Source organism: Danio aesculapii, chromosome 19 (assembly GCF_903798145.1).
Source record: "Danio aesculapii chromosome 19, fDanAes4.1, whole genome shotgun sequence".
NCBI classification, from domain to species: Eukaryota; Metazoa; Chordata; class Actinopteri; order Cypriniformes; family Danionidae; genus Danio; species Danio aesculapii.
The window spans coordinates 26362586-26382499 of record NC_079453.1 but is presented as its reverse complement, the minus strand read 5'-3'; the positions used below and the strand labels follow the sequence as shown (position 1 = coordinate 26382499).

Here is a 19914-nt window from a genome sequence, read left to right as displayed (position 1 = left end):
CTTAACATATCTTTTCTTGCTTAACATATCTTATTGCTTAACATATCTTTTCTTGGTTAACATATCTTATTGCTTAACATATCTTTTCAAAAGGAAAGCACTCTCCCATTTCATACACATGTTGTTCTGCTCAAAGGCACCTGGAGGTTGTTGGCCTCTTCCTGTTTTTTCGTAAGTGGGCCTACTCGACGTTATCAGCTGTGTTTAAACACTGTTAGCATTTAAAAACGGTTAGCTGCAAGACCCTTGAGGTACATCTGAATGGGCCCATTTCCTTCTAGCTGGAGTGATTTTGTTAAAGACTGTTCCGGGTTCAACTTCTTTCAATGTGTGTGAATGTGAATTTGAGTGTGGTGCTTTGCTTTCTTTGGGATTGCTAGTGAATGGTCTAAATAAGCTAAACTTTAAAAATATACTCATTTTATCAAATTAATTGGAGCAATCGCATGTGACATGTGGAGTTAATTGGATGTGACATTTGGAGTAAAAACTCAGCACATAAATTAACATAGAAAGTATATGTTACATTATATTGAAGCAACTGTTTATATTTTCCAAAACAACTTACCACAGAGTTATGGGATCAGAAAAATATCAATCTGTAAACATTTTTTATATTTTAAGTGAGGGAAATAAATGCGCATTATGGATGTGACAAAGTCAGCAAGTTTACAGTATACAACTTACTTTGAATTAAACTGCACAACCCAAAAGAAATAATGCTAATCAAAAGGATAAGAGTTGGCTTTCTATAAAACAGAAATTATTGATTTTGTTTTATGGGACATTTTGAGGAAAAAGCTGCGTTATGGATGTCACCGCTCTCTGTTATGGATGTGACATATGTGAAATTGCCACTTGTGGGACTTTGCCAGTGTTTATAAACTATTATATTTGATTTACCAGAGACATTTTGAGCATTTTTGTATATAGTAAAATGCTTCCTTACACAAAAAATTGTTGAAACGGTTTCTCTGTTTTGGTGAACTTTTTTTAATGGCAAGGTTGACATTTGCATGAAATTGCTTATTAATAGAATTTCAGAGTCACATCTTGCAATTCTTATCTTTTCCACCATATGCAACAGAGATCTCCTTATAAAGACCCCATACCTTTTGGAAAACCTTGTGCAGTGTGAGTGTGCACCCCACAGGTGAGTGGGCTTGACTGTAGAACACACTCACTCCTACTGCATAATAGAGTGGAGGAACTCTGATGTCAAATTGTATGCAAAAACCCAGAAGCCAGTTAGCATTTTAGCAGTTCCGGCTCCCGGGTCCCAAAGTCAATGGGATTTCAGTTAAATTGCCTAAAGGTCCGTGGCTAACACAAATCCAAGATACTTTCACGTTTTATTCTACGACATAAAATGCAACAGTTACATCTCACTCTTGATTTTTTAAATCGGTTATGCTTCTTTAAAAAGACTGTAGTTATCAAGTTGCTAAATGGGACTAAAGGAGGTGTCAGAGACATCATACGTCATCGAGCTGAACTCGTCTGGAGCGCAGCTCGCTTGTGTTGGGCATTTGGATTTGTCTGTTAAGGATTTTCATGAATAGTATTTCATAGTTTGTAGTACTTTTCTAATTTGGAATTCATATTGTGTGTAGATAATCCCTTCACTTGTAAAGACTGTCAAAACAGATTTATTTGTTGATCATTTATTTTAATTAAACGATATAATGGGGATACAGTTTACCAGTACAGCCTGTCTCTTTCCTGCTCTCAGTAATGCAAACATGTGAATAAATGTGTAAGTAATAATAACTGTAATTTTAACGTGATCAAAGGATCTTTCCTCGTTTTTTTTTCTTCATCTGAACACATTTAACTCTGTCATAACTGCAATATTTACGCTCCTCCTTAAAATGTATAGCATATGTGACTGTATCTGATCGTCTGCATTTACACTGCACACGGCAAAGACCAATGACCAAGAAAAAAAGAGGCATCATCAACAGGCAGCAAAAATCCTAGGCATCTTAATTTAATGTCCATGGCATGATTTATGCACGTGATATATGCAACAGTTTTATATTAGTTTATTGGTTATGGGGAAGATTTTGTGCGTGCTCTCGTTAACACGCTTAAATACTTGTGCTAAATGACAATATAATAGCTTTTTTTGCCCTAGTATATGAGATTTAGACCCAATCCCAATTCAGTTTTTGTACCCCTTCTCCTTGGCCCTTGAAACAGAGTGTGAAAGGGAAGACCTTCAAAATGTACCGCTTGGAAATGGGACCGCACTACAACACCCGCACACGTCATCATGTGTCATCACGATCTCTTGCTTCATATGAAATCGAGAATCGTGACTGCTGTAGTTATTGCAGTTGCGTAATTTTTTTAGTATTTATCTTCAGGAAATCAATGAAGGAAACAATATCATGTTATCGTGGCAATAAGATTGTAACTGTACTGTGAATTTATTCTGTGGCCATATTTATCTGTATACACACGGAAACAACGTTAAAATTATAGCAGTCACTGTAAAAAGGCCATTCCCTGCCACTAGACTTTTTCTGACATGGTATTCGAGTGTCATCGAGTGACAGATGTGAAAGTATGTTGTTGGGCTGCTATACAGGATTTATTATTAGGAATTCTATAGTGAAATTTAGTGGTTTCAAAAAATTTTTAGCTGTTTTTTTTTTTAAGCATGACGGTAAAACACTAATGTGGTTATGAATGTATTAAAACGTGCTTGTTTGTTGTAAAAATTCGTAATAATGACAAAAAATACAAATTTGTGTGTAATCCCCTGACTTCCGTGAGCAGCCATTCTGCCATTGTAGATGGTGTATTCTGGCGGTTTCGAGTGTGGTCCTGACTAATCTCAGTTTTAAGGGGTATCTTGCCCTTCCTCTTAGCCCTACACCTTCAAGCTAAAGAGAATTGGGACACCCCTACCCCTTTCACGTGACCGCGCAAAACTTGGGGTAAGGGGAAGAGCTAAGGAGTAGAATTGGGATTGGGCCTTAGACTTTTTTTTTGGCTTGTTCTCTTAAAATGTTTAATACTGCAAAAATATCTCAATGTAGTACTGATTAGGCATGGGCCGATATATGATTCTGATGATTCTGGCAGTATGATAACCTTGGATAAAAATAGCAGGTTTCATGGTACCTCGATATTGTGATTACAGCTCTAAAATATGTTCTTTTTAAATGTCTGGTTAAACTAAAACTTCTTTCCCCTTTGAACACAATATATTTTATTTTGAAAAACATTTAAAATATTTTGGAGTAGTAAACATGTATGTCAGGCTAAATAATTCAAATGAATCATTGACATCTGCTGTCTTCATTTGTTTCAAAAACACTGATTTCTTCACAATTTAAACAGCATCTTTGGATATCTATACAGCTAGAGATACTGTTGTAAAAAAAAAAAAAAAGTAAATAAAAAAAAATCTTACACACACCTTAGGAACGGTATAGCAGAAAATTTTGGCGGTTTTAAAACCGTGACTTTTCCAAACCGAGGTATACCTTGAAAACGGTTATCGCCCCATGCCTACTACTGATACAGATGAAGACGATAGTCAATTTTAAATGAAAATATTCAATTTTAAACGCACCAGGTTCCGAAATATTTTCACTTTACTCAGAAATAAAGGTACAAAAGCTATCACTTTTTAAAAGGAGACATGTTTATACCTAATGGGGTCATGTCGGTACATAAAGAGGTGTACCTTTTGAAAAGGTGCTGTCCCAGTGACAGCTTTTATAAATTTCATTCTAGGAGTAGTCAGGATGACTAGCTTTGTTTCCTGCATCAGATTTTTATTTGTGTTTTTTCTATCATATTTATGCTAATTTCAGTAAGATCTTTAATTAACTTGAAAGAATAAACTTTGATTTAAAAAATAATAATAATAAATAAAGTATGTGCCACAATTGATAATGCCACAATTGATAATGCCATTAAATAGTGGACCAACTAGCAGGCCTGTCTCTATCTTAAAAGTTGTTTTGATCATTCTGAACGGCCTGAGCCAGCCTAATTCTGTTATCAAAATAATTTGGTTAAATGACCTCCCATAACCGACTTACAAGATTGTGTTCCCAAACATCAGACAAGATAACATGATGTTGTTATTGTGTGTTATCAGCTGTGAAGTACAAACCAGTTATTATGTAGAAAAAGGGCTTGCTCCAGGTGCAGAAGCCTGATTATTATCTATTTTTAAAGATTATTATTAAATATTAATATTTACATATAGTTTTTGTTAGTTTCCCCTGAAGTGATGATTTTCTTCTCTTGGACATATGGGATGGAAATGGTTAATATGCAAAAAAATTGCGATAATACAATTTTAAAATATTTACACTTTTGAGCCATAGCTGTTGTAAAAAAATAATATTTTTAACTTCTCATACCCATGTAAATCCCTTTTCATGTGATGTGCACAAAGTTACTAAAAGGGGACATAACTGGTTAATCTGGTACACATGTGTATTAAATGGGATTACACAAATACATTTTTCTGCTTAAAACAGTTCATCTAAACAACAATGAAGTAATCTAAACCGCTCCTAGTTTGCATTTCTGCAAAATTTAAGCACTTTGTTTTCATGTTTTATTTTTATACAGGAGGTTTTCAATGCTTCTTATGAAGGGCCAGTAGTTCATATTAAAATGCACATCCTGTTATAATTAATTTTTAAATTAACCTACCAACTCCTATGGTTGGGTTTTGGGGTGAAAGGTCAGACTGATCTTGTGATCTTCAAGCTGCCATGTTGAAATGCAAACCAATATTCCCCAGACTAATGCAAGCAGGGTGGTATGTGATATACATCACTGTATAATGGCTCTTAGTGAAGGGGCCTCAAGCTTTCATGGCACCACGGTCATGACAACTTGCACGTAGCTGGACAAATTTTTGCAATGGTGATCCCTGCTTCTGAGATTATTGGAAACCAACTGTACTATCCCTGTGGGAAGCACATAGTTGTGTATATAGACATAGAGGTGTAGATTTGTCCCTAAGGGCCTATCAGCTGTTTCGACACGAGTACACAATAGCCCCTTCAAATCTCATTTGTTAATCACCATGGATGAGGCTTTTGAAGTTATGCTACTACGGAGCTCCATGGATATGAGATGACGTCATGATTTAAACACCACATCATTGTACATTTGAAGTTGGCCAATATCTAGAGTTTAAGGTTAGTGATAGAATAACCCTAAAGCCTGACTTACACTGTGCAAATTTTTAAAATAATAATCAAATATGATTGTAGCAGGTCAGACTGCACAAACATGATTCCCACGCCATACTGTAAGATCTCAGTTATAATAATGTCAAACTGAAGGACAGTCGACACGCACCAACCCCAGACATGCATGAAAACTCTTACAGAGTTTGACGTCAACCATCCATGACACAATAAGTAACTCGTGTTCTGAAATAGTATCTCACTGTAAACGTAAACAATGTATATTGTTAGTTTTCTCACAACAAAGCTCTTTTTTGAACTTTCCACTTGGTGGTTTGAAGTTGTCGTCCCGATTACGTCATCAAATTTTAGCTAAAGTCACATTTTAGGAAAGTATCTGAAATCTTTTGACACTGCCAGAACTTCATCAGAGGGAAGATTTGATCGCAATGGCCATTAAGTCCCTGTAGGGCTGGGTGATTAATCGAAGAGTAATCGAAATCGACATTCAGAACTAGGGCTTAGCGATAAGGGTAGAATCGGTATTGATATTTATTGACCGAACACCTTAGTCAATATCTATTTATAATTTATTATTATTATTTTTTTAAAGTTCAGTATGTAGTTTTAGTATGAAGCGCGAAAGTTTTATGAAATGTGGCTGCTAAGCACGCGCCTTAAAAGCATTGTCAATAAGCTTAGGGTGTCAGTGTGTCATTTTTCAATGGAGGCGCATGACGTGCATATGGGACGTGCACATGTTGTGCAAGCGATGCGCATGTGAACCACACGCATTTACCAGCCGAACCTAATTAAAAACATTTAAACTTTTCTGAATGCTGCGAGCGCACTGCGATTTCATGCAAGTAGAATTAACAAATGTGTATATTCCATACAAAGTGTGAAGCCGATTAGAGTAAGAACGGTAGACTAATTACCTCAGACAAACACTGCACACCCAAACACTGCAGTGCTTTTTACTTTGCTCCATAAACTTGAGCTACAGCTATGGTTTGTGCATTTGTCATCCTCTGAGAAAACGCTTGATGGTCGCCTAGTTACGAGAGATGCCAGGGGAGCGCGAGCAAAGTCCATTGTAAATGGTCAAGGAATCAATGAAAGTTGTTCAACATTTAAAGTTCAAGAAATAATCACAGATAGTAGATAGTGTGTGTTTCCTTTAATTTTTTTAACATCAAGTAATGCGCCCTTCATTCAAAATCTCTCAATTGTAATATGTGAGAATATATACTGTACAAAACTTATCAGTGAACAAAAAAATAAAATAAATAAAATAATTGTTCATTAATCAATTGAGATTTTGATTTTAGACCAAATCGCCCTGTCAGTGAAAAAATCTGTGTCAAACCACTGATCAAAGACCACAGATTTTAGCCTAAGAACTTAGACTTTCTTGAATTCAGTGTTTGAGTATTTCATAAACTGATCATCTACCAGATTTTTCAACATAATCATCATGGGTTTACAGAGAATAGTCAGAAGCAAATAGAAAATATGCAGCATCAGTTGTGTGGTCAAAATGCCTTGTTGGTGACAGAGGTCAGATGAGAATGGCCAGGCTGTTTTGAGTTTAGTTGACACTTGCTCAAATAACCACTCAATAAAACCAAGCTTTGCAGAAATCTCAAACCTTGAAGCAGTTTCAATATCATGAACTCTAACTCACAAATGACCACAGTCATGGATGCTTCTCATCTTACTGGCTGGCTCGCCAATTTGTCAATAAAAAATTCCAAGAAAAATTCAGGGAGATTTATTTTTAAAGATTTGATATTCTTGCAGCAAGGGAGAAATACAGAAGAAACGCAAAAGGTTTTATTATTGTTACTCACTTTTATAAGCCATTTCTTTCTCATGTTTCCTGGTTAACTCAATCTTGTACTTTCCACCACAACAACTTTATGATGCCATTTTTTCCAGATCAACAGTCCAATGATTCTATAATTAATTACAGATTTTCCATCGCTCAGGGTAGATGTTGGTCTCTCAAATAAATTTACTAAGCTAGACCGTGTTGGAAACAGACCCCCACCCTCTGTTATCTCATATCCAGTGGCCTAGTACCGGTCAGGGCTAAATGTATCAGAAAACAGCTGCCGGGCCTATTTTTAACATGCAGGTGACAGGGAGCACACGGGCCAGTCACATCGTCACTCTGAGCTGTTTGTGAGATACTGCTAGCCTGGCTTTCATGTCTGCAGATTCAGACCTCAAGCTTGTGTCTTTGACACATTCTAGTGTCAGTCAAGTTATCTTTTATGCACGCCGTTCTTCTGCTATTCTATGAACTGTGCTGTGGAAGTGCTTAGTATGACTGAAGCCATGGTCACAATAGAGTTTGAGCATGTACGAAATTGAGTTGTATGGTGCTGTGAAATGGGGTGGGATAAAACAAGTAAATGTGACTGATAAAATGAACGATTCCTCCATATTTTAGGTTTCTGTACAGAAGAAGCACATTGTGATCTTCGATTGGTTTCATGCATTCCTGTGATGCCAAATCGCAGGTCAGAGTTCACCAAACTTGAACTGTGGATGGCAGCAACACGCAGAACTTGTTGCATGAGCTTGCATTTCCAGTTTGCTGCATTTGCAAGCTTATAAATGGACGGCAATGGAGTGAAAAGTGCCTTGCGGTCGTAGATTTACATGCTCGTCTTCCTTGCAACCTTATTACGAATTTAATAGGAATTTAAGTCCACCCTTGCTCTCATTCTGATGTTTGAAGTGACAATTTTATACTTAATTATGTCTTGCTACATTCATTCTTCCGTGGCGGGGCGCCACACCAAAATTCATCCCGCCACGGCTACATTACAGCTTCTCATTCAAGTCATTCAGTCGTTGTTTTTTTAACAGCGGGCTATAATCACACCAAAATGTATTAAAAGGTAAGTGAATTATAACAGCGCAAACTTTTCACCCTTTAAGGTGACGTACTGACTGACAGGTGCGTGATGCATGAGGCTTGCAAACACGATGTAGCTTTCAGTTAAGATGAACACAGTTGTTATAATTATACTTTATTTATAGATGAAGGTCTATGGTTTTGCTTGCAATGACTTTATCTTGCTGGAGTTTATAGCCGTTTCACTTTACTTCAGGACGAATTTATGCCATTCTGTAGGTCTATTGGAGACATTCATAAATATTCCTAGCTAATCTAATAAATTTCGGAGACATACCCATTGCATAAATGCACTAAATCACACTTCAGCAGCGTTTCATTCAGAGCGCACAAGAAAATCTGCACTTGAGCAATGTGTATTTGAGGGGGCTGTACAAAAAGTTTATGCATGAACAGAGGAAATCGGTGCCCAAGCAGAGATCTGCATGCTTGTATTAGCTTGATCTCGACTTGTAATACTCCGCTTATGACATTTGTCATTGAAATAACACCATTGGTAGTTGGTGGATCTGTGTAAAAGGCTGCCGCCACAGCTGGAAAAAATCCCAGAGGAAACACTGTACTATACAGTGAACTATTGCTTTATAATCAATGACGCTGATATCGCTTCAGTTCAGCCATGGCTTGACTTAATTAGATTTCTCACCAACATTACCTCTTTTATTGTCCATATATTGTTAAATGTTTATTAATGTCTATTGGACATGATCTTTTAAAGGCATAGCTTAACCAAAAATGAAAGTTTGGTAACCAAACACTTGATGATACCCATTGACTTTCATGGTACAAAAATAAATACTATGCGAATCAGTCTGTACTATCAACTGTAGGGTTGGATCAATAGACGAGGCTATTGTCTATTGCTGATGGCCGATAGACATCACGATGCTGAGCCGGCATCACGATTCACCGCCTGGCCTTCATCGCAACAGCAACCCGTGTGTACACACTAAAATACACACTTAGGCCCCGTTTACACTAATGCGTCTTAGTTTTAGAATGGCATTTTAGAATGAGAATGATTCACGTCAACATTGTCGTTTCATCTAGCATTTTTGAAAAGTACTTCGTCCACACTATACCGCTGAAAACGCACATCACGTGACCAGACACACACACATACACACTTTGTCATGCGCTCTAGCATATGCCCACGTCTGAGCTCCAGGCAGTCATTGGGTGCTTTGAGCACAAAACCCCAGAAAGCAGTGCAAGTCGGACAGTTCATCAATGATGTACCGCTGGATCACGTCTCACTATAGTTGTTAAAGGTGATATTTAATTAATCTTGTCTCTATCTAATGACTTCGGTCTTTTGAATATATCAGGTAACGTGTCACAGCGTCAGTACACTGCTTTACTTTTTCGCTTTCACGCTTGTACTATTGTACTTGTACTATTTTAGCGAAAACCTCAGATACTGTTAGTTGGTTCTAGGGATGCTCATTTCGGTTAATTTTGCTAACCGACGACCGCCGCTCATTAATCGGTTATTAACGGTTAACTGGTCAGATTACTATTAATTTTATATTAAACAAATTGACGTGTCTATTTTGTGTCTGACACATTAAATATTGCATTTTAAAATACTGATTTATTTTTATATGCTAGCATATTAATAATAGAACAAGACAACAGAGCATTTTCACACACCTGCAGTGTTTAGCACAGAAGAGCAGAATAAACTAAATAAAATGAATAAAATAAATAGGACTGCCCTAAATTATTTTCCACTTAAATAATTAATTTATATTACAAATCGAAAACACTGACTGATTATTTTTAATAACCGGCATAGGCTGTTTTTTTTCCAATCATATTTTTGTCTTCCGTCAAATAAAAATAGCAGACTTCCTCAAATCGCTCGCTCCATGGAAAATATGGATTTATTTAATGCCCCGCTGTTATTATTATTATCACAAAACCTTTTTACATTTTTAATAGAAATCATTATTTTAAAGATTATGTCTTGGTTTCCTCTCTCTCCCTCGCGGTTCAAGTGCGCGCGCTGCGTGATGAAAAGACAACAACACGCGCGCATATGTTGACTTTTTGTAAACAATTTTGTTGTTTAAATATGATATTGTATTAATGTGCATACATGCTTTATATGCTGTAAAATAAAAGGTAAAGCCTATTTGTTGCGTTTATGACGCAGATCCAGGTCAACATCAGCGCTGGTTTGGTAACACGTCTGTTTCAAACAGCAATATTCTTCTTCCATTTTGCTTCTTTGGCAAATGTGTCTGTAGCCACGGGTTATAAGTTATCGTCCCGCTAGTTAAGTATGTCTTGCAGTTGAACAAGTGGCCGACACAGCTAACAAGCTTTTTTCATTCCAAAAACGCGAGGCGCACCTGCCTTTATATGTTGACAAGGAAAAAAGAAGAGAAGAAGCGCGGTCCTCTTATGAAACGACTGAATCAGCTGGGTATCGATTGTGCATAAGTGTTGCTGTCTGTGTTGTTACAGTTGTAATATTTAATACTATTGTGATATTCAAGATTTGTAAATTCATACAGCTCTGGATAACTTAAAACAGCCATTAGACCTTCAGAGCGGTGTTAATGCATCCTGAAGTAAAGTGAAACGGCTATAAACTCCAGCAAGATAGAGTGATTATATGCAGACTCATACTTTATCTATAAATAAAGTATAACAATAGAAACTGTTCATCTTAACTAAACGCTTCGTTGTGTTTGCTGGCCTCACGCATCGCGCACCTGTCAGTCAGTCAGTCAGGACGTAACACCAAAGAATTAAACAGATTACACAGCACTATACGGTTACAGAAAAGTTTGCGCTGTTATAATTCACTTACCTTTTAATACGTTTTGGTGCGATTATAATCCGCTATTAAAACAACAACAATAACTGAATGTTTTGAATGGGTAATGTAGCCGTGGCGAGATGCATTTTGGTCCCCGCCATGGAAGAATGAATGTAGCGGAAACCATGCTTTTTAAAAGTTCTCTGTAGTTGTCTTGACAACACAAACTGCTGCTCTGGGATGAGCCGCGTGCAAAAGATGCCCCTCTTAACGCAAAGGCGCATTCAATCGGCCCCTTATGCAGCCAAACTAAAAATATATAAAATAATGATTTTAATCGTTTAACTGATAGCATTAATCGGTTACAAACGCACCCTTTCGGTTAACGGTTAATCGATTATTTTGAGCATCCCTAGTTGGTTCCTTTTGGTTGTGCATTTTTTTACCAACCAAGTTTGTTGACGCCATTGTAATGACACAGATCACCCTGCCTATTCATGCCAGAGTCATACAGAAAAAGTGATTGACAGGTGGTAATTTGTGTGTAACTTATCTTTATTTATTTTTGACTTTGTTATGGGTAAAACAAAGACCATGGGGTCAGTTGAAATGGTAGGCTACAAATAATTAATTCATTTTGACGACGCCATCGTCCATCGTGTTGCTTTACATTAGACATCGTACGATGCCAAATTGGTAAACATCGCCCAATTGTTGGTTACCCACATTCTTCAAAAAATCTTTTGCATTTAACAGATAAGAGAAATCCATACATGTTCAGAACAAGTGGAGTAAATAATGTAGTATATGATTATTATTCTGCAAACTCTGCGTTTAACAACAACGCTTATTGATTAAGAGTTGTGGACTGCCAAGTTGGTCACTCAAGTTGATATTTTCAAGTTGTGTCCTTCCCAAGGTCCCAGTGTCTGCAACCTGACATTCAGAAGAGGCCATTTTTTGGCACCATCCAAACACTCAGTGCCTGAATATAGCAACTCGACCTGTGTATCAAAGTCCAAGAATCTGAGGGGCCAGTTTGAGTAACACGTGGAGAATCATGGCGCCTGTTTATGTGTAGAAATGAATATCCAAGCATGTTTTGTTCCCTTATGTCTCCCCAACGTGACCAGGAACCACATGTAACGATCCCCTTTCTATTTCCAACACGTCTCCTATTTTATAAGACTTTTAATTTTCAACAAATTCTTTTTTTTCTGTCAGACCTACTGTAAGTGTAATTCTTTTCTCCTTTCATCCCCTCCCTGTTTACCTTAGATCATTTGTTAGTGCCGCCACACAAAGGTCCCAAATGCCCACAGCAGCAATTTAAATTGTCAGCACAAATATTTAACAAGTATTTGTGATCTTGAGGGACAAGGGCTGGTAATTGGTCTGGGAAGACAAGCGCAACGCTGTCATGGTTACCTTCAGCGCTGAAGTTGATGCTAATGATCATGCTGATGGTGCTGTTGTTGTTACCCTGACAGTGATTGTTTACAGAGCTTCACAAGTCTCTCTGTGTGTAAGGGATGATGTGTGTGTGACCTCTGTGTGCTGTTGACATTGTACAGAATCACCCAATTAACCTAACTCTGCATGCAGTAAACGAGTACAGTACCTCAGGGTTGGACCCCCGGTGGACTCGGTGTCAGAAGGATTCTTCTCACTGTTTGTTTTACATGCTGCTCTTTGTTCAACAATCAGTTCAAAAGTTCATTGCTACACATGATGTGAATTTATATTTGGCTTAGCATATTTTGTGGTATGACTTTGCCTTTTTTAAAACCCAGGATTAAATCAGTGAGTTCCCAAAAAATGTAAAGTTTTATAATTAAATATATCACTCTGTGTCAATGGGGTCTTCAAAACTATTAAAAGTTGATAAATCAATGTAGAGAAATTTAAGGCCCTTAAAAAGTATGAAAAAGTCTTAAATACTATTTTGCAAGGTATTAAATTTGATATCATTTTTGAATATGCAATGTATAGTTGTATTATTGTATTAAAGTTTGCATGAATTAAATCTGTGGCTATCAGGATGCTGTGTAGTTTATTAAATTAATCAAATCCTGCTAGATCTGGCATCATGCTTCATGATTAATGTTTTAGTTTTGAATTAGTTTCTTACATTAATGTTTGGTAAATAGACTGTAAGTTAAAATATCGCCAGTGTTTCCAGTTGAAACAAAGTGTTTATAGGGTCTTAATTTATGGAAAGAGTCTTAAAGGTCTTAAAAGGTATTGAATTTCACTCCGTATCTTAATTGTGGTGTTCATTGCTATATCATGATTTACATTTATGTATACATTCTAAAAATGCTGGGCGGTTTAAACACAATGCTGGGTCAAATGTGGACAAACCCAACTGTTAGGGCTGCATGATGAATTGAAAAAAGATTGTGTTCTCGATTCGACCCTACACATGGTCTTCAGCTTTTCTTCAGCCAATTATATTTTCACAGTTAGGAGAGAAGTATAAAGGTGGTCGCACAAGTCTTCATGTTGTTTTATATACGTTGCTTAGCAACATGGACACCTCCAAATGGTGTTGAATGTGTAACAAACTGTATTTATAAGGTATGATTCACCCAAATGTAATTTGTCTTCATGTAATGATGTATTCGCGGCCACGAAATCACACGTGAGCTGATGCACTGTTTGTTTACTACCGAGAGGACGTGCACGTGCACGTGCCCACAAATAATGTCTGCTTTTAGTGAACAGAACCTGCATAGGCTGTGAATAACAGGTACTAAAGTTGCAAATAACTTCTAGTTTTGTTGCAAACTTAACTCGGTGACGGCAGCCATGATATAAGTAGGCCCACACGGAATGTGTGCGTGCAGAAATCCGCAGATTTTTAGCCCATCATGGAGTCTGTTTATTTATTTTGTGTAAATGTGTGTAAACTTTTTATTCAGTTTTTAAATTAATTTCAGTAATATCATTATGAAAATGTTCATATGATTTATTTAGAAATACAGTTTGTAACGTAATATTTTCTATCTTTTAGTAGATATATTATATGAGAGACCTGTTTTACTTACAAATGAAGTGGATCTAATTGGGTTTGCATTGTAAACATTAAATAAAAGTTATCAAAGGTATTATTTTTAATTTTATATATTAAGTTTTAGTTATGACATATATTAAGTATAGTTATTTTTTACAAAATTCTGCCCAGAAATAGCTCAATGTCCGCAGATTCTGTCCAGGCCTAGACATAAGCCACACTCGGCAGTGAAAAGTGAAACCGAAAGCACGATCATTTAAATGATCCTTTCGCATTTTAGAGTTATGATTACAGTCAATTCATGTTTATTCTTTCATAGCGAACACAAAGTGTTGTGCATAAAAATAAATGTTTACTGGGTCTGTATACTGTCTGTAACTACTGTAGCCTATATAATGTTGAATATAATGCAATAGGGAATCTGATAATCACAAATGTTTCATGTTACCAGTGGAAAAATGGTCTAATAATGTTGTCAATGACAAATGACAAGCATACGTCTCAAATATAATAATTCATTAATTATTAATAACTTCATAATATAATAACCCATTTTAACCAACAGTAGACTTGCACATAGGCCAAATATTCTTATTGTTGTTTTACTAAATGTTTGAGAAATAACAATAATAGCCTACGCATACCTTTATTTTACATCTACAGAAACATGAGAATATTGTGACCTTTATTTTAAGCAAAAAAAAAATTGTGGTTCTCATTTTTGCCAGAATTGTGCAGCCCTACCAACTGTTGGGTTTAAAATTGTAATTGAATTTTAAAGTAATGATCCAACATTGAGTTTGTCCATATTTGATCCAACACTGGTTTAAAATAACCCAACATTTTTTTAGCATTTATAAAACAGCATTGATAATTTTTTCTGCATAGTTTATTTGGCTTTACGATAGTAGTTGCTTGGGTGTTTAAGTTTGTTACTAGGTAGCTGTGAAAAATCTAGTGTATATATACAACCCTCATAGCCTTTTGTTCCTTGGTGAAGGTTTTCAAAATAGGCTTATGTTAACTAGATAAAGTAGGTCATTGTTGTTTGGTTGTCATTGTTTTGTTCTGTTGCACCACAGAGTGAATGAGGTGGTTTGTTTGTGCCAAAGTGTGGATTACATTTTCGTATGTTTATTTTGAAAAGAGAAAAGAGGAAATTGGGTTAAGCTTTTGTATTAAAGTTTTAATCACTTGTCCTGAATGCTGATTAGAATTGTATCAAAGGCCAAATGCAAGAAGATGTCTGATTTGGAAACATTTTCCTGGGTAGTCTAACGGTAATTGACAGAAATTGAACAATCAAATGTAAAATAACACTGCATTGGAACAATATTGGAAAAATTTACTCTTGTGATATTTTTTTTTTGTAATTTATATGGCGATATGAATACAATTTCAACAGATGACCTAATATCTCTATTTTGAAAGAATCTATAATGTTAAATCTAGTTGGATGATTCGGCAGTGGGAATACATTTCCATAAAATCTAATAAAAAAATCTATAAACTTAAACTTAAAATAGAATCTATAAACTTAAAAAGAATCTATAAACTATAAACTTGCATGTGTTGTGAGTATTTTCATGCATATTTAAAAACACAATAAAGAAAAGGACACAATTGAAAAAGTGTTTACCGTTTTCCAAGTCTAACAGTATTCAACCACAGTAAATGAATAATAAAAATAATTCAATAAAATGAATCATAAATGGTGCAATTTATTATACCAGAATGCTTATTATGCAGTCACAGGCATCATAAACGCATGCAAATGATCAATTATAATACTGACTCAATGTTGCGTATATCCTGCGACGTGACTATTGCAAATGATCACATTGTGATATCGATGCTGAAACAATATATTGTGCAGCCATAGTATAGACTTATTTGTTTAAATTATTAAAGGCTATAGTTAACATTATTAAATAAAAATTAGTTAAAGCTATTAAATATTAAAAATACATTCAAATGGCAAACTTTCACACTGTTATGGTTGAACTTTGCAGCGATTCCACAAAATAACAACTGTAGTGCTCAGATCAACTATATTTATAACTCGACATTCAACACCCTGCGATGTGACTATTGCGAATGCACATGTTGTGATATCAATGCTGAAATGATATATTGTGCAAAATAACACCGCAAACACACCAGAGATCGTTTAATTCAGATTAAACCTGCAAAGTGTGAATCCTCCAAAATAGTTTAAGCATTGGTGTGAACATCCACATTGACCAAAGAATTCAGTTTATCAAATTTTGATGTTTCAGTCCATTTGAAACTACTCGTTTCACATTCAGCAGTAGTTTGTGTTCTAAAATATATGCAGTTGGTATTCCAAACTATAATCAGTTGTCTCGGCAACATTGTTCTCCTGCAGTGTAGTCTTTTATATTTGGAGCATTGTTTACATTGTGTGTCTTTAGAAGTGTTCTGCCAACACTCAGAGTCTGTGCACCTTTAACTGCTCAAGACACTCATGGGGACAGATCTGTGGGGAACACTCAGTATAACTCTAGAGTGCATGAGAGCAGCATTCATATGTCTCAATCCCTCACCGTTAACGCGTATCCAGTATGGATTGTAATCTTTTACACTAAAAATATTACTTGAAGACATAGTGTGGGTGAGTAACACTTTTTGATTTTGAAATGAGAACTGCACTTGTTTGGTGTATGTAATTGTCACTTTAAAATGCAAATTTTAAAATTTATTTATTTGTTTATTTATTTTTAGTTCTTCAGTGCTTCCCACTGGTTTGAAATGTACTTGCGGTGGTAGCTGGATTGAAACACACTTTTTTACCCACATCACATAAATAGTTTACTATAGGAGACAAACAAAACATAATTAATTAAAATATTGTTAAAAATCTAAATAAGAAACCGTTATACTCTTTTTTTCATTGGGTTAAAGTTAAAAAAGAAATAATCCACTATTTCTGTTACTTTTATGCTATTCAGGAGTCATGTGCACCCACTGACAGGTACAATCTGCTTTTCTCCATCTCGCTTTCAAGTTCAGGTTGCTTTATTGGCATGACATTTTCTACAGAATTGCCAAAACATTTTAGATGTATAAAATATGTAATTTATTAACATCATCAAATTAATAAATACCGCAAATGAGAAACAGGCCCAAATAAAAGAAAAAAAGGAATAAGAACTCTAAGATTTATAAAAGGCTAATTACAAGAATAAGACATGTAGATTATTTAAATTGGGCAAATGACCATTTTTAGGGGTTTGCAGCCAATTTAGAAGTACTTTCATCTTCTCTGAGTATTTAGTAAAGTTTTTCTGAGTTGTTTAAAGAATTACTTATGTAAAGTTTCTCTCGCAGCTGTGCACATAAATGAATGATAGCTTTAGAAAGCAAAAGCCAAATCCCGGACATTTTAGGAGATTTAAAACCCTGCACGGAAGCATTATTAAGTCCCACAAAGGCGCATCTCTTTTGGCCCGTTTCCACTGAGTGGTACGGTACGGTTCGGTTTGGTTTGGTACGCTTTTATAGCCGTTTCCACTGTCAAAAAGCGTACCGAACCGAACCGTACCGTACCACTTTTTCGGCACCCTTTCGAAAGGGTACCAAAGACGAGAAAGGGTACCAAAAGGCGGAGCTAGACGCGCAGCTGAACGCTATTGGTTTACAGAGATACGTCATTCGCTTACGCAACTAGCCAGAATAAAAACAAAAAACCCGCCATGTTTGAAATACACAGCCGACGAGCCGAGACATTACAGCGGAATGATTTATACATATAATAACAAGCCATGGTCGACCTGGGCTCAAACAAACCTTGTCGTCGTCTTGATAAACAGCCACAAAGCCAAGAAGAAGAGCAGATTTACCCTGTGGCCCGTAGTTTTTTACGAGGCAGTCTGAGGCGCGAGCGGTTTCGCTTTCTTGCTAGCGTTCGCGCGCGTCTAACATTATATCTGAAATAAAAAAACTTCTTGAGCTGATGATAATAACCTGCGCTTGATTATTGACGTGCTTTTAAAACCCTATCCTGTCAGACACTGACAAACGCGAGAGTGAAGCGTGAAGAAACAAAGGAGAAGCCGGAAAAAAGGAGCACATTATTTTTTCAGCAAACATGAACAAAATGCCATGTATAACTAACTTATTATCTTCACATTTTGGACTATTATGAACTCAGATTGACGGAATTACTGTCTAACAGAGGCTACATGTGCTGCGGAAGATTACAGACACAGATGAGAGGTTTTCACTGATTGTAGGCTATAATTTGTATTGTTTTGAACCTAAATACGGACAAAAATGTCTGCTGTGTGTATTTCTTCTGTAGTTGGTAACATTTCGGAGACTGTAAGGGGCTGTATGCGTCTATATATGTTCATTTATTTAGTTTTTTAATATAATTACAGACGTTACAGTAGGCTGTTTTGCACTATCATTGATCTGCAGTTATAATCAACTCATGTTCATTGAAAAATTACTAATAAACATTTATACACAAGCATTTATGTGTATGAAGCATCTGTTTTGTGAGAAGTGCTTCTCATATGATATGTAAGTGACCCTTACAGCTTTATTGTAGACATTTCCTCGAGCGAGAATGACGTCGACTGAAACTGTCTGTCATACACCACGCCCACCAAAAGGGTACCCTTGTTAGTGGAAACGCAAGCCTGATAAAGGTGACCCGTACCAAACCGAACCAAACCGTACCGTACCGGTCAGTGGAAACGAGCCATTTGGGTCTCTGCAGAGCACATGAGACTGTTGACAGTCCCGCACACAGTATGAAATGAGTAAACAAGAGAACATGTTCTAATACTTAATCGATCGTTGATGTTTGGTTATATTGAGCGGGTACAAAAAAAAGTGTAAAAGGATGATAGTAATAGTAAAAAAAAGTGTCACTAAATATTCTTGGGTGGTAATATATCAATGGGTGGCCCGCCTATTGCTGCATCCCAATTCGCATTCTTATACTATGCCCTAAATGTATGTTTTTGTTGTGTTTTGTTGTGTTTGAAAAATATATACTTTTAAGTGTGCAACAGAAAAGTATGCAAGCTTTGGGACATACTACTTCCTTGTTAACGGATCGTTATGTTACTTAGAACCCTGTCAATCATCCACACATCATTCACATTTCTGACATATTTAATTTGCTACCTTATTGGAAAAACAGCAGCAGGTTAATCTTCTATTCACGAATCTTTCATGAAGAGAAATCTCCTCAAATCTTTGGATAATTCTGCATTCAGACGTTAACGTCCAAACACATCTTTATATAAGTTCAGTATTGTTGTTGCAGATGAAATAAAAGTCAGAAAATGCGATTTAAATATTTTCCAGTTGCTAGATATTAATTAACAGTCATACAAAAACTTCACTGAAGCCTCTCTACGTGACGTTGGTCTTGTCCGTTCATCAATTTACACTTTTCACACGCGTTTGTAGTTCTAATCGAATTCATGTCCAACGCGCAATGGACTGTGGGCGATATCAGCGGTTAAAGTATGGACGCTTCTACACTTAAAACTTAAAAAATAGTAAACCATCCAGGAACCTTTGGCATACTCTTCAACATACTACGATTTGGAATATACTAATTCTATTTTCAAATACTATTTAGGATGGATAGTATGTGAATTGGGACGCAGCTTTGGTGTGAGAAGCACTTAGTTCTTCCATTGAAGAATTGTGCTTAAACAATTTTTTTTTTTAAGTGTTTATAGTGGTTTTTATACTTTTAGTATGGATAGTTCACTCAAAAATAAATATTTGCTCACTATTTACTCACCCTTAAGTGATTTTAAACAATTCTTTGTTATTCTGTTGAATACAAAAGATGTAAACTTTTAATCATTGTCATCCATAGTATTTGTTGTTCCTACAATGGAAGTGGTTACAGTTTTAGGCTTTCTTCAATTTTTTTTTTGTATTCAACAAAGTAAGTGGAATGTATATGTTCTTGGATATCGCAAATATCGAACTGTCTGTGGCAAGAATGGATGGCGTCTCTACAAAAACTATTACT

At 36.0% G+C, this 19914-nt stretch overlaps 1 protein-coding gene across 2 annotated transcripts in view; it reads left to right on the top strand.

Annotated features, from left to right (window-relative positions):
* Positions 1 to 19914, top strand: part of ptp4a3a (protein tyrosine phosphatase 4A3a) — a 55871-nt gene that overhangs the window by 11743 nt on the left and 24214 nt on the right. Inside the window, exon 1 of one of the 2 annotated variants that reach the window (XM_056479375.1) lies at positions 16403 to 16521. The exons of the other annotated variant lie outside the window; for it this stretch is intronic. The gene's annotated coding sequence lies outside the window, so the exon portion shown is untranslated. Of the gene's footprint in view, positions 1 to 16402; positions 16522 to 19914 lie in introns of those variants that run through there. 2 annotated transcript variants of the gene reach the window in all.